Here is a 12,238-nt window from a genome sequence, read left to right on the forward strand (position 1 = left end):
TCTTTCTGTATATCCATCATATGCCTTTCCCAGCCCATAGTATTCTCTTTGGCCAAAGTGCACATACAGGTGTCCATGGATCTTCCATTGCTTGCTGCTGTTGGCAAATTTTTTTATCATTTGTCGTAGCCAAACAGGTGATAGTATTTGGTACCCAGTGATAATCTCTCAGTCTTATAGTCTTGACTGTCACAAATATTTGGCTGCTTTTTTTCTGAATATGCCTCGATTTCTGATGTAGTGGTTAGGTTGTTACCTGGCTTAAATATCTGAGAGTGAATAAGCAGCAGTGAAACTTTTAACCTGTGTTGTGATAAATATGTGGCTATTTTTTTGTGAATATGTCACGGTTTCTGAGGTAGTGGTTAGGTTGGGACCTAATAGGACTGCTTAAATGTCTGGGAATGGAATGACCAGCAATGAAATGTATAGTCTTCCTTGCCACAAACATTTGGCTGTTTTCTCTGAACATATCATGATTTATGAGCTTGTGGCTAGGTTGGGACCTAACAATGCAGCTTAAATTGCTGCAGGTGAAACAAAGTAATACCTGTTTTCTGTTATGAAATTTAGGATCGTATGAACAAGCAATGTGATTGCTTACCCATATCAGACTCATGATTTGTCGTGATCAGTTTCACTAATCATCACACAAATCATTACCAACAGCAGTATGGAACGGAAAAGCTGCAGACACCTTAGCGCATTTTACCAATTTTTTTAATGCAGTGGATAACAACAATATCTTCGGTATGTTCTCTATATTGGTGATTATTAACTAAGTAATCATCCATTTTCCTAACACTGAACATATTATTTCCTCAGGAATCCACTGTTACTATTTACAGGTGGACCTGTAACATCACAGTTCTTAATGAATCATTAAATCCGCATTGCTCATGTTTGATGGGTTGCCATTTATCCTTTAAAAGGAATCCACATAATTAATTGTGATGCTTTTCCTGTGTTGTTCAACAAAGCTGGATTTTTTGATATGTGAGCCTTTTTTAAAATTATGTATAACAACTTCAGATTACAGGCTGTTGACGTGAGGCTTAAGTATACGGTTAGAAACAATTTCGTAGAGCAAATTGCTGAGTCTGTGAATGTGAGTCTCTTCCATGTTGTTCAGACTGTCCAAAGTTCTTGATTTTTTTACATCATTCATATTGATGTATATCTTTCTAAAATCTTTAAGAATGTCTTTCTCCCAAATATTGTAAGATCTTCCTTAGGTCTTTGGTCCATTACAGTAATTTTGAAATATTTTGTAAGACTTCTATTTAGAGCTTTTCATTTCATATGACAACACCACTGCAGTTTTTTGGGCTTCTTGACAAAATGATTTAACAGTACATTTATATGGGATGAGAAATTCCGCCTTAAACAAGACACCTTTTTTCTGTTTTGTTTCACCCATATATGTTTCAGCACTTTTGTGCTATGTTCAGTGGGTTTAATTTTTTTATTTTTAATTTTTAACTGTTACATATGTTACATATTAACATTTGTGTTGTTTATAACATTATGTCAAAGTTCCATTTATACCTTAATTGGCAAAAAGTGGATGTATGCATTAGTTAACATACCTTACATGATGCTATTGTCCATTTATTTTGGTAGCTATTCTGCTACACAATATATCTGTACCAATATATTATTTTGTACTGTTTTAGTAAAAATGGTGGATATGTTATGCAATTTGCTAGTTCTGTATAGTTCAATATTCAGAGTCTGTTGTTTGGAATACAAAGACCGGATTTCTTGCTTTATGCACATGATTTCCGCCTTATGTTTTGTCTGCTGTGTGGCTGGTGACATGTTGTTTATATTTATGGTTACGTAGTTAGGTACTGTTTTATAAGCCAAACAGAGTTTGTTGAATTTTATGTTGAGTATGGTTTTATGACATCTGGGTGTCTTGCATAAGACGGAATTTCTCATCCCATTTTCGTAACCAGCACGGACATAACAAGAAGAATTGCACCACAATTTATACATTTTTGTAATTTTGTGCTTTATATGACTTATACATTATTGGACAAGCACTCCTTATCATCCTGCACTACAATCTCATGCATTGCACACACACACACACACACACACACACACACACACACACACACATACTGATTGAATTTTCTCAGTTTGAGAGAGCTGAAGGGTCATCGGTTTAATTGTTAGAAACCATGCAACAGCCAAGATTGGATAATTTTTTGTTTTGTTTAAGACTAACGATTTCAATAAGCTATGCTGCCACCTTCAAGTTTTAAAATCTTTTGTTGTACAACATGTTCATTTCACACTGATCTCATGCACAAGATGTCAGGCAGATAAAAATAGCACATAATGAAAGGTTTGTTATTGCTAAAATATTTAAAAACGTAAAGCACCATATGCAGCAGGCTATGTTCATGTATGATTTGCGACAATAGTGTAATTAGACTGTTTTTCTTTGCAAGATGTGGCAACCCTGCAGGCTTGCGTAGGCAGAATATCTTCGATGTTTGTCTATAATTTGCTTCTAGTCCAAGCGGCACATCGATGCAACTGCTCAGTCGTGAATTGTGCTGTAATAAGTTAACACGTGTGTGGGTCTCTCGTCATGGAAATGGAACTGCATAATATTGCGCAACGGTATGCCATTTCGTTTTGCGTTAAATTGGGTGAAAATGCGACGACAGCTTATGGTAAGCTTCAGAAGGCTTTTGGAGAGGAAGTTTTTCATTGGCATAAAATGTTTAGTGAAGGCAGAATGAATGTTGAAGATGAAGACCGCAGTGGACGACCATCAACCTCACGGACGGATGTCAACTTGGCCAGGGTGTGTGAACTCATACGACCTGATCGAAGATTATCCGTGGAAATGATTGCAGAAGAACTGAACATCAATCGAGAAATGATTCATCTAATAATAACTGAAGATCTTGATATGAGAAAGATTTGTGCGAAAATGGTCCCCAAAAATCTCACACCACAACAGCGAGAAACACGGAAAAATGTGGTGGCCAGTTTGTTAGAGCAAATGGAAATCAATCCAGAATTGTTGAGCCTTGTTATCGCTGGTGATGAAAGTTGGTTTTTTCAGTACGATCTAGAGACAAAACGCCAAAGTTCGCAATGGTGCTCAAAGGGATCACCCATACAAAAAAAAAGCATGCATGTCAAAGTGAAAAGTGAAATGCATGCTTGTGTGTTTCTTTGATTCCAAGGGAATTGTTCATAAAGAGTGGGTGCCTCCTGGACAAACAGTTAACCAATATTACTACAAAGAAATTTTAGAAAGACTTTGTAAAAGAGTTCTTTGTGTCTGTGCCAACATTGCTGATAATTGGATTCTGCATCATGATAATGTGCCATCCCATACTGCTCTGTCAGTACAGCAATTTTTAACCTCAAAACAAATTTCAGTACTACTACAGCCACCTTATTCCCAGATATTGCTCCGTACGACTTTTTTCTATTTCCAAGAGTTAAAACGGCAGTCAAGGGACACCATTTTCAAACAACACAAGATGTCCAAAAAGCTGTGATGAGAGTCTTGGAGGATATTACAAAAGATGAGTTCCAGAAATGTTACTATCAATGTCAGAAGTGCTAGAAAAAGTGTGTGCAATGAGAAGGGAACTACTTTGAAGGAGACAACACTAAACTTGACTAAAACAGTAAGCAATATTTTTTTTTCACTTCAGTCTCATTACTTTTTTGTCGCACCTCATACATATTGCTCACAGTTGCTTGTTGCATCATACAAACATTGCACACTACAGCACAACTGTTTACATGTGCTGGACATATTCTAATCAGCGTGAAAAAAAAAAAAAAAAAAAAAAAGTGTCTTATACGATCTTGGCTGTTGAATGTCACACACACACACACACACACACACACACACACACACACACACACACACGCACATGCAGGTGTGTGCCTGTCTGTCTGCATCAGTGGCAATACCTCAAAGTAGGAAAGAAGGGGAGGTGGTGACGTATACCAGATACACAACAACCTTGTAGGTTTCAGTATGTTCATGTCTAATTCATATATTAGAGACCAATCAATGAACACCCATTACACCTCTACCTCTATTCAGATATTGAGTCCATCAGTTGGTGGGTCTCTTCCTTTATATTTATACAGATGGAGCAAAGAATGTCCAGCAGTAAAAAGACATCCCATTGTTGTCTAATGTTGTATTTTGTTGCAATAGTACTCCGCTTGAGTGAAATTTAGTGTCTTTATGACATGATGACCTACGTAAAATTACACAAATATTGTGAGATCCTAAATAATTACTATATTGTTAGTAACTGTGAACTCCGGCCGACCAACCAACCAATCAAAACTTTCCTGGAACTTTAGGGTGGCAAGAATAAACTCCATAACACCATAATAAGATGTGCAGGAGGTTTTTAGAAGTGCTCCAAACATGAACAAATGCAAATCTTTTTGGATCCACCATATAAACAAAGATGTGTGATAGTGCAGAATTACAATTTGCTTACTAAAAACTGATAACAGGGACGTGAAAAACTGACATTTTGCAATAAATGCAAAAAGAATGTGAATTCTGTCCCAGAATGCGAAAACACAAAATTACTTAATATGTGCTGTGGCATAGTGAATTGTACCCAGATGAACTATTTTTTGGAGATAGTTTTAAACAGCTTTATCTTCTGCGTATAAATATAAAAAATGTAACCAGTTTTTGGATACTGGTATTGCATGTCATCTGGCGAAGCCAGGTTTGGGAAGATACTGGGCGTAAAACCATGCTTACAAAGTAAAAAGTACAAGAAGGCAACACTGTATTGCTGTGCCTAGTGCTCTAGAACCACATCAGTTGTGGGTGGTAGAATGGCATGCATAACATAAATGCTGCATAATGCACTGTAGGGCACAGCTGTGAGACTTAGCATCTTAGAACAAAGAAACAAATGCATCTGTCTGCTAGCTAAAATTCAAAAGTTGGCATAATGTGGATACATTTAACATGGCAGTTTTAGGTAGTGGCTGTTATGAACTGTGTTAGCACCAGTAGAACTTGGGCCTAAAGTACCTCGTTCACAACACTGCCAACCTCACCAAAGAGTTGCATGGTAGCCGTTGTGTGTTGTGCATTGCCCATTACTTCCTTTCCGTATTTTGAAATGAGAGAAGAGACTAATCCTGGTCCATCATGGGACTAGAACCCTCACAACAGCAGAAAGGGCCAGTGATCACTTTCAACCTTTGGCCATGTTTTTCTTGTGCTTTCGCAAAAACATACAGAGAAGTCATCAAGGTGTTATTGCTGCTGAATAAACATCAACAAGCAAATCAAATGTCAGATCACTTCCACCACAGGCGGTGTGTGTGTAAGTGTACACCCTTACACCCTTGCTGTGAACCAACATCTGTGATGAGCATGCACAGTACTGCCACAGTGAAGTATGTAAGGCTGCACATGGCACCTCGTTGTCAGTCTTGCAACTCATTCTGTGGATGGCTGGATGATATGTGACTGGAGGGGGAAACTTAGTTTGGTGGCATCAAACGTATTAAGATATTTTGTCAATAATTTATATATTTCATAAGATATTATATAAAAAAATGTATAGGGAAACAGAAATAAACACTTATTACAATAGCACCCTTCTTATGCACAGTGAGAGTTTGATACATTCCTGGAGAACATGATAGCAAGTGTTTGTATAAGAAGGGGGGGGGGGAGAGGGGGGGGGGGAGAGAGGGGGGGATGGAGGGAGGGGGGAGGGTTGCTTTAGCTATTTTTTTACCATGTCTGCATGAGATATTAAATGTAACACTGACTCCGAAACTCTCTCTCTCACACACACACACTCGTATGCACGCGCGTGCACACATATCAACAGCACAATTCTTCACTGCTCACAGAGTATGTGCAGTTACTTTTATGTGGCAGTCGTAAGTACGGGGTGTTTTGATGTATGGTTGCTCAAGATACCAGTGGTGATTGGGGCTGAACTACCACGTTAACAACACTGCCAATTTCAGCTAACAATTGCGCTCTACCTATTACCTAATAATTTATATGCACTGCTTTGTTTGAGTTGTGCTTGCTGATTGTTTCCTTTTCTTATTTTGAAATGAGTGCAGAGAACAATCTTGCTCTGTCACGGGGTTTATATATGACTCACACAACAACAGAAGGAATCGCAATCCATATGTCCATTATTACATCGGTTCTGCCTTTCCAGGAGCACAGAACATGGTCGTAGGCTGCCAGCCCTGTGAGACAGAGGCATGGGTTGTTCTCCCACTCCACTCTTCTCCCCTCGACAGCCAGAACTCCTCGTTTGTTTTATATTTGCAGCTGAATGCCAGAAAAGTGTCCACTACAACATGAGTATCGGAAATAATAGAGCATGCATAAATTATTCGAAGTTGTAATCTGGGTTTTGCAAAGCAAAATTTAATCAAATTACTGACATTTAAAACTAAAGGCACTATACTCACCAAAAGCAGCAACTCCATGATTTTAGGATGACAGCTTCAAAATATTTAGTAGGAACGGTAATGGAAATCCATTCCTTGTTGGCAAATAAATCTGTCACTCTCAAATTGAAATCTTCAAAGTTACACACAAATGACTTTTCACAGGATAGCATCCCTAAGGCACTCAGTCGTTCTTCTTTCATCAGGTTTCACAGGAATGTTTTAATTCCCTTGAGAACGAAAAGAATCACTCGGCATCTAATGTCAAGATAGGCATTGTTATTAGCAGTTCCAAAACTTTTAACAGTCTTGTTAAATGAGTCGCAAAGTTCATCCTCTAGAATCAGCGAAAGAAACAAAACTGTGTCAGAAACTTCTGTCAACTCAAGCTAACATAGAAGTCTTGAAGCTCACCCTTTCTAATTTCTTTTTTCCAGAAACGTATATGTGTCTGTAATTTCAAGGTGTTTGTGCGGAAAATTTGAGGTGTGTTTGTCAAACTAATTTACATCAAATAAGTTGGCTGCAGTCAGGTGTCCAGTGAACTGAAAACATAGTTTTGTTTCAGAAAGCATGGCAATCCACACTTCCAAAGCATCTCTTTGTTTTTATGCCCATAAAAAAATCCAAGGCTTCTTGGCAGGCATCTTTTCGTCATTTTTGAAACTAATGTTGTTAAGGATTGAGTCAATGTCATCTCTGAAGTTTCGCGTTACCACTTCAAAGTTCTGGATGTCTTGTTTTGCTTTGGTCGGTTCGGTTATCTTCTTTTGAAGCTGATTAAAAAGTATGTGTGCATGAGGAATTATCTTATAGAAAAATAATAGCAGACAATGAATTCGTTATCATACAGTCTTTGTTTGTATGAACCAGCTTTTTCAATAGTAGAAGATAGTTTTATGCTCTCACTTGTTTCAGTGACTTCCATAAAAGCAATAGGATCTTCCCTGTTTTCAAAAACGTCTTTTACCACTCCAGAATGGTAATTCCATCTCGTTACACACACACACACACACACACACACACACACACACACGGGCCAAGCTTTGTTGAATAATGCTATGCAGCACCTTTGATCTTTGTGGCGAGTAAAAAAAGAACGAAGAAATACCTGAAAGATGTACAAAAAAGATGCGGGCTTTGTGATTAACAGAGGCTGCCATAGATATAATAAGGTTGAACTGATGCTTATAACAGTGGATGTAGTTTTCATTCGGGTATTGGTCTTTAATTAGCTTCTGAACCCGATTCGACTTGTCACTTGTAATGTTTGCACCGTCGTAACTATGAGCTATTAGTTTTGCTCCGTCATCTCTAATTGTTTAATTTCTTTCAGAGTACTCTCAGCTATAGTAGGAACATTCTGAATTCCTGGATTAACAAAGTTTAAAATCTTTCAGGTTTCCCTCAACAATACAATGCAGAACAACCACCAGTTGAAATTCGCAAGTCACATCTGTGGTTTCATCTGTGATGATTGCAACATAATCAGCATGTTTTATCTCTTTATGAGCTTCATCACGGTACACTTCCAACATGCATTGCAGTAGTTCGTTCTGAACAGTCTTAGGAATGCCTTTGAACACTGATGCTTGACTAAGATGAATGTGAAGATCTTTATCCTGTTCCACACTCAAGTGAATCAGCTCACGGAAAACCCCCTTAATTTGAAAGGCATCAGATTCATCGTGGCTCCTGAGAGCCAGTTCCAAAATACCACAGAATTGAAAACAGTTTACAATTAAATTCAATATATATCTCTTCTTTTCTACATGTTTGTTGTGGCTGTCAGTTGTTTGCCTATTTAGCGAATCTAATTTCTGCTGAATGTTGGTTTGGGCTAGAAATGAAAGGCCAAGCACATTATTCATGTGTCGCTTTGACATTTCATGTAATTTTATTTTAGCCCATCTGTGCCCAATATCAGTTATTTTGGTCTTACCCCAATGAACATCTTCCCCAAATAACACACAAGGAAAACAAAAAACAACATTGATTTCTTCAGAGCTACAAATCCATTTGTTGTTTGGTGAATTTCTGGATTGATCTTACGACATAGATTTTTTGTTTGCTGCTGCAGATTTAGATTCGGGAGTGGCCTACCTAGTGTTTTTATCTGAATTTTTTCACTTAGAGTCCTGTCACTAAATGGCATATTTAATAACTCATTTACTTTGTTCACGTTTGCTATTTTCACAGTCAATTAAATTTTCCCTTACAGATAACACTGGGCACACAGCTATATAAGGTCAATTACCTGTATACCGATGCCTCTTCTTTGGTCTTTTTCTTCTTTTTGTTTATCCTGGCTTCTTGAGAGCTCTTGTAAAGAGACACGATACAACAAGTTCTGTAGTGGTGTAGGACAATCGATGAAGTTACACAACAGTTAATAATTTAACTTTTGAAAATGCGAGTTCATTGGCATTTATGGAAAGAAAAACACTCTCATACTCTCATGCGGTCAAGGAACTTCATGTAAAATTTTGTCTGTGTAATGGGCCTTACTACATCACAAATCATTCTAATGCTTTACAGTGTTGCTAGGCAACGTAATCAACAAGGTGATATGTGTCTCAATGAAAACTGGACCTCAATATTTTGAATAAACTTTTGGTTCATTTTTTGTCAAAATCAGCACTTGTCTCAAAATTAATTTCTAACTTGGTGCATTAAGTCCAAACGCATTTGTAACTATTGTACGTGATTTACTGGACAGCCTGATCACGCACTGGCGTGTAACGTATTTCAAATCGAGCGTGCAGGTTTCAGTTTTCCCTAATGGGCGAAATGACTCTTTTGTAATAACGTGATGTGTCTATCTCACGTAAAGTTTAAATGAAACTGGATTTACTCTCCATTCGGGTCAAGATCACAAAATAAAATTCACCACATACGTCATCAAACTGTACACGCTCACTTTTAGCACTCTGAGTGATAACTCGTCTCAAGCAAAAACCGCACATAAATTCACATTTCTTTTTTATGCATACAAAATTCAAAACATCTTTATATTAAGCAAATAAATTATGGCATGTAATTACTAATTAAACATTTACAATTGTGAATAAATTTCAAGAACTTATGTTTCATAATCAGTAGAATTTTATCGCCTGAGAGAAATTATTAGTTTGCTAAAACAGATTCAGATTACAGTCGACTTGTGTCTGGACAATGACGTCATGAATCGACACGTGCTTGGAATGAACAAAATACCTGTACTGAAAAATACTGTCCATTGAGTAATTTACTGACTTTTATAACAAATTTGGTACCCCTTGCATTGCTACACCTGACGTTACATAAGTTTGTACAGAACTGTATTACATGAACGTAACAAGTATAAACAGAAATACTACACTGTTCTTTGAAAAACAGACGCTCAACATGTGGTGAATACGTTAGATTTTTTGTTCTGTTCCTATAGCCCTGCTGTTGTGAAATATACCAATATTGAAACAGTGCATCTTAGTTTCAAAATCTAAGTGCATAATTATATTAAAATTGTACATAACTATTTATAACAATAATTAAGTTTATTATTTATGTATTTGATTTAATTAAGCATTAATTTGCATTTAGGAATGCATTAGCATTAACTTGCAGAAATATTATAGAACTACGTTACAAGAAATTTTTGCCCCGATATATTCTAACATAATCGCTACATGGCAGACTGTGCTTCTAATAGGTCCTTTCTGGTAGCCAGACCAGCTGTGGCTCCATTCACCGCTGTAATGAGTGTGTAGAAACAGATGGCCCACTCTTTCACACAGTGCTTATGAGAGAGGCAGTGCCAATCTGCAGTTGGCTCCAAGGTTCGGAAAACCACAGCGAGAGCGCACGCGTCAAAATGTGCCTTTTCAAATCAGAAAATACATACTCTGAAACAGTGTTCTACACGCAATCCGTGTAGATTTCTCTTTCTTTCTTTTTCATACAACTGGTACCACGGCACAGCAGCACTACCTCAGAAGCCACTGCTGAGTATTTGTGAGGCTGCATGCCCGAAATTTAATGGATGTAACCATTCCACATATTTTGACTGCTGCAAAATTTTTCCCCTAACATGTGAAGACAGTTATTCTCAGTTCTGCTTCGCTGAGTGCCATGTAGGTTCAATGTATAGCACTGTCAAGTACACTTAGCACGGCTATGAATGAACAAAGAAAAGGGGAAACATTCCATTCAAAAAGCTCTACAATACCACATTTTTTTTAAAATAAAAAAAGACTTTTTCAAGCAATCAGGCTTTGTCTTCGGGCACGTAGCATAACAGCCTTTTAAATTCGTACGTACGAATTTTGTCTAAAATAGGTGCTCCATTTACAGATTACATTTACTGGCCCCTACTGATAACTCTAGGAAGAGAGTGCAATTACTAATCAAATGAAAAACTAGTTAGTTGTTTATTCATTTGTAGATTATTCACAAAATTATTGTAGATGTGTCATCTTAATTGAAAAAGGAAACAATTTTTGGAAAGTAATTACTTAATGCATACAGCAATATTATCTCAAGTAGGTCTAGATTAACATGTTGTATTGTTAATTTTGGTATATTGTATTCACTGTTTTTTATACATGTACTTATCCATAAAGAATGAGATGTTGAGCTCAAGAAAATGGAAAGAGATTAGAATTATCCATCGTGTGGGTGGGATTTTACGGTAAGCAGTGGCAGAACACACACATAAAACATGGTTCCAATTGGCAAGCTTTCGGAGCCATTGGCTCTGTCTTCAGGCAGAAGGCTGAAGGGGAAGGAAGAGGGCTGAAGAAAAAGGACTTGAGAGGTTTAGGAAAAGGGGTAGATTTCGGGAAGGTCACCCAGAACCGTGGGTCAGGGGAGAATTACCGTAGGTAAGGTTTGTCAGTAACTGATTGTTTTCGTTGTTGGATTTTACCGTAAGATTTCTTTGACTATGAAAGTTCACTGAAACTGATTGTTGTTTATTATTATTAAATGTTATTCCCTACTCAGTGTCATCAAAATAATCCTTGGCTTTGTAGTTAGAATTATGTAAGAGGTATTGTATTGTATTGAACTGGTGACTAGAAACAATGGAGAGGCTTAGTCCCTCATCCCTGCCATAAGCCCACAGTGGTACTCAACCCCACAACAGGCTACAGCAGTCTATTCACCCTACTGCCCCCCCCCCCCCCCCAACAAACTCAGGGTTATTGCGCAGTTCGACCCCATGTGAACACCCCCCCCCCCCCCACCCCCCCCCCCCCTCCTCTCTTCCCAGTCCCCGGGAACGTCTCATCAGACGAGTGGAACCCCAATGTTTGTGTGGTAGGGTAGTTATGGTGTACGCCTACGTGGAGACAGTGTTTGCGCAGTGTTCGCCGACATAGTGTAACTGAGGCGGAATTAGGGGAACCAGCCCGAATTTGTTGAGGCAGATAGATAACTGCCTTAAAAACATTCCACAGACTGGCTGGCACACCGGATCTCGACACTAGTCCACCTGACGGATTCGTGCCGGGGACTGGCTCACCTTCCCGCCTGGAAAGCAGTGCGTTAGACTGCACAGCCAACCAGGTGGGCATTTAAGAGGTCAGAGTGTATACGACCCAGGACAACTGGGATATCCGGGAAAAACCCGGGAATTTTTTAGAATTCTGGGAATTTTTCATTGCTTTAGTTTTCAGTTAAATTTTTTGTAACATTGATCAATAAGAACCAATACTACAACAAAGGATATTACTGTATTTCACTACTGCAGAATAATACTGCAGCAATAAAACTTGCAAAAAAAAAAAAAATAAATAAATAA

At 38.0% G+C, this 12,238-nt stretch overlaps 1 protein-coding gene across 3 annotated transcripts in view; it reads left to right on the plus strand.

Moving 5' to 3' along the window:
- LOC126475061 (nardilysin) overlaps positions 1-12,238 on the plus strand; it is a 360,282-nt gene that overhangs the window by 109,172 nt on the left and 238,872 nt on the right. The gene's annotated exons all lie outside the window — the stretch shown is intronic.

Source organism: Schistocerca serialis, chromosome 1 (assembly GCF_023864345.2).
Source record: "Schistocerca serialis cubense isolate TAMUIC-IGC-003099 chromosome 1, iqSchSeri2.2, whole genome shotgun sequence".
Lineage (NCBI taxonomy): Eukaryota > Metazoa > Arthropoda > Insecta > Orthoptera > Acrididae > Schistocerca > Schistocerca serialis.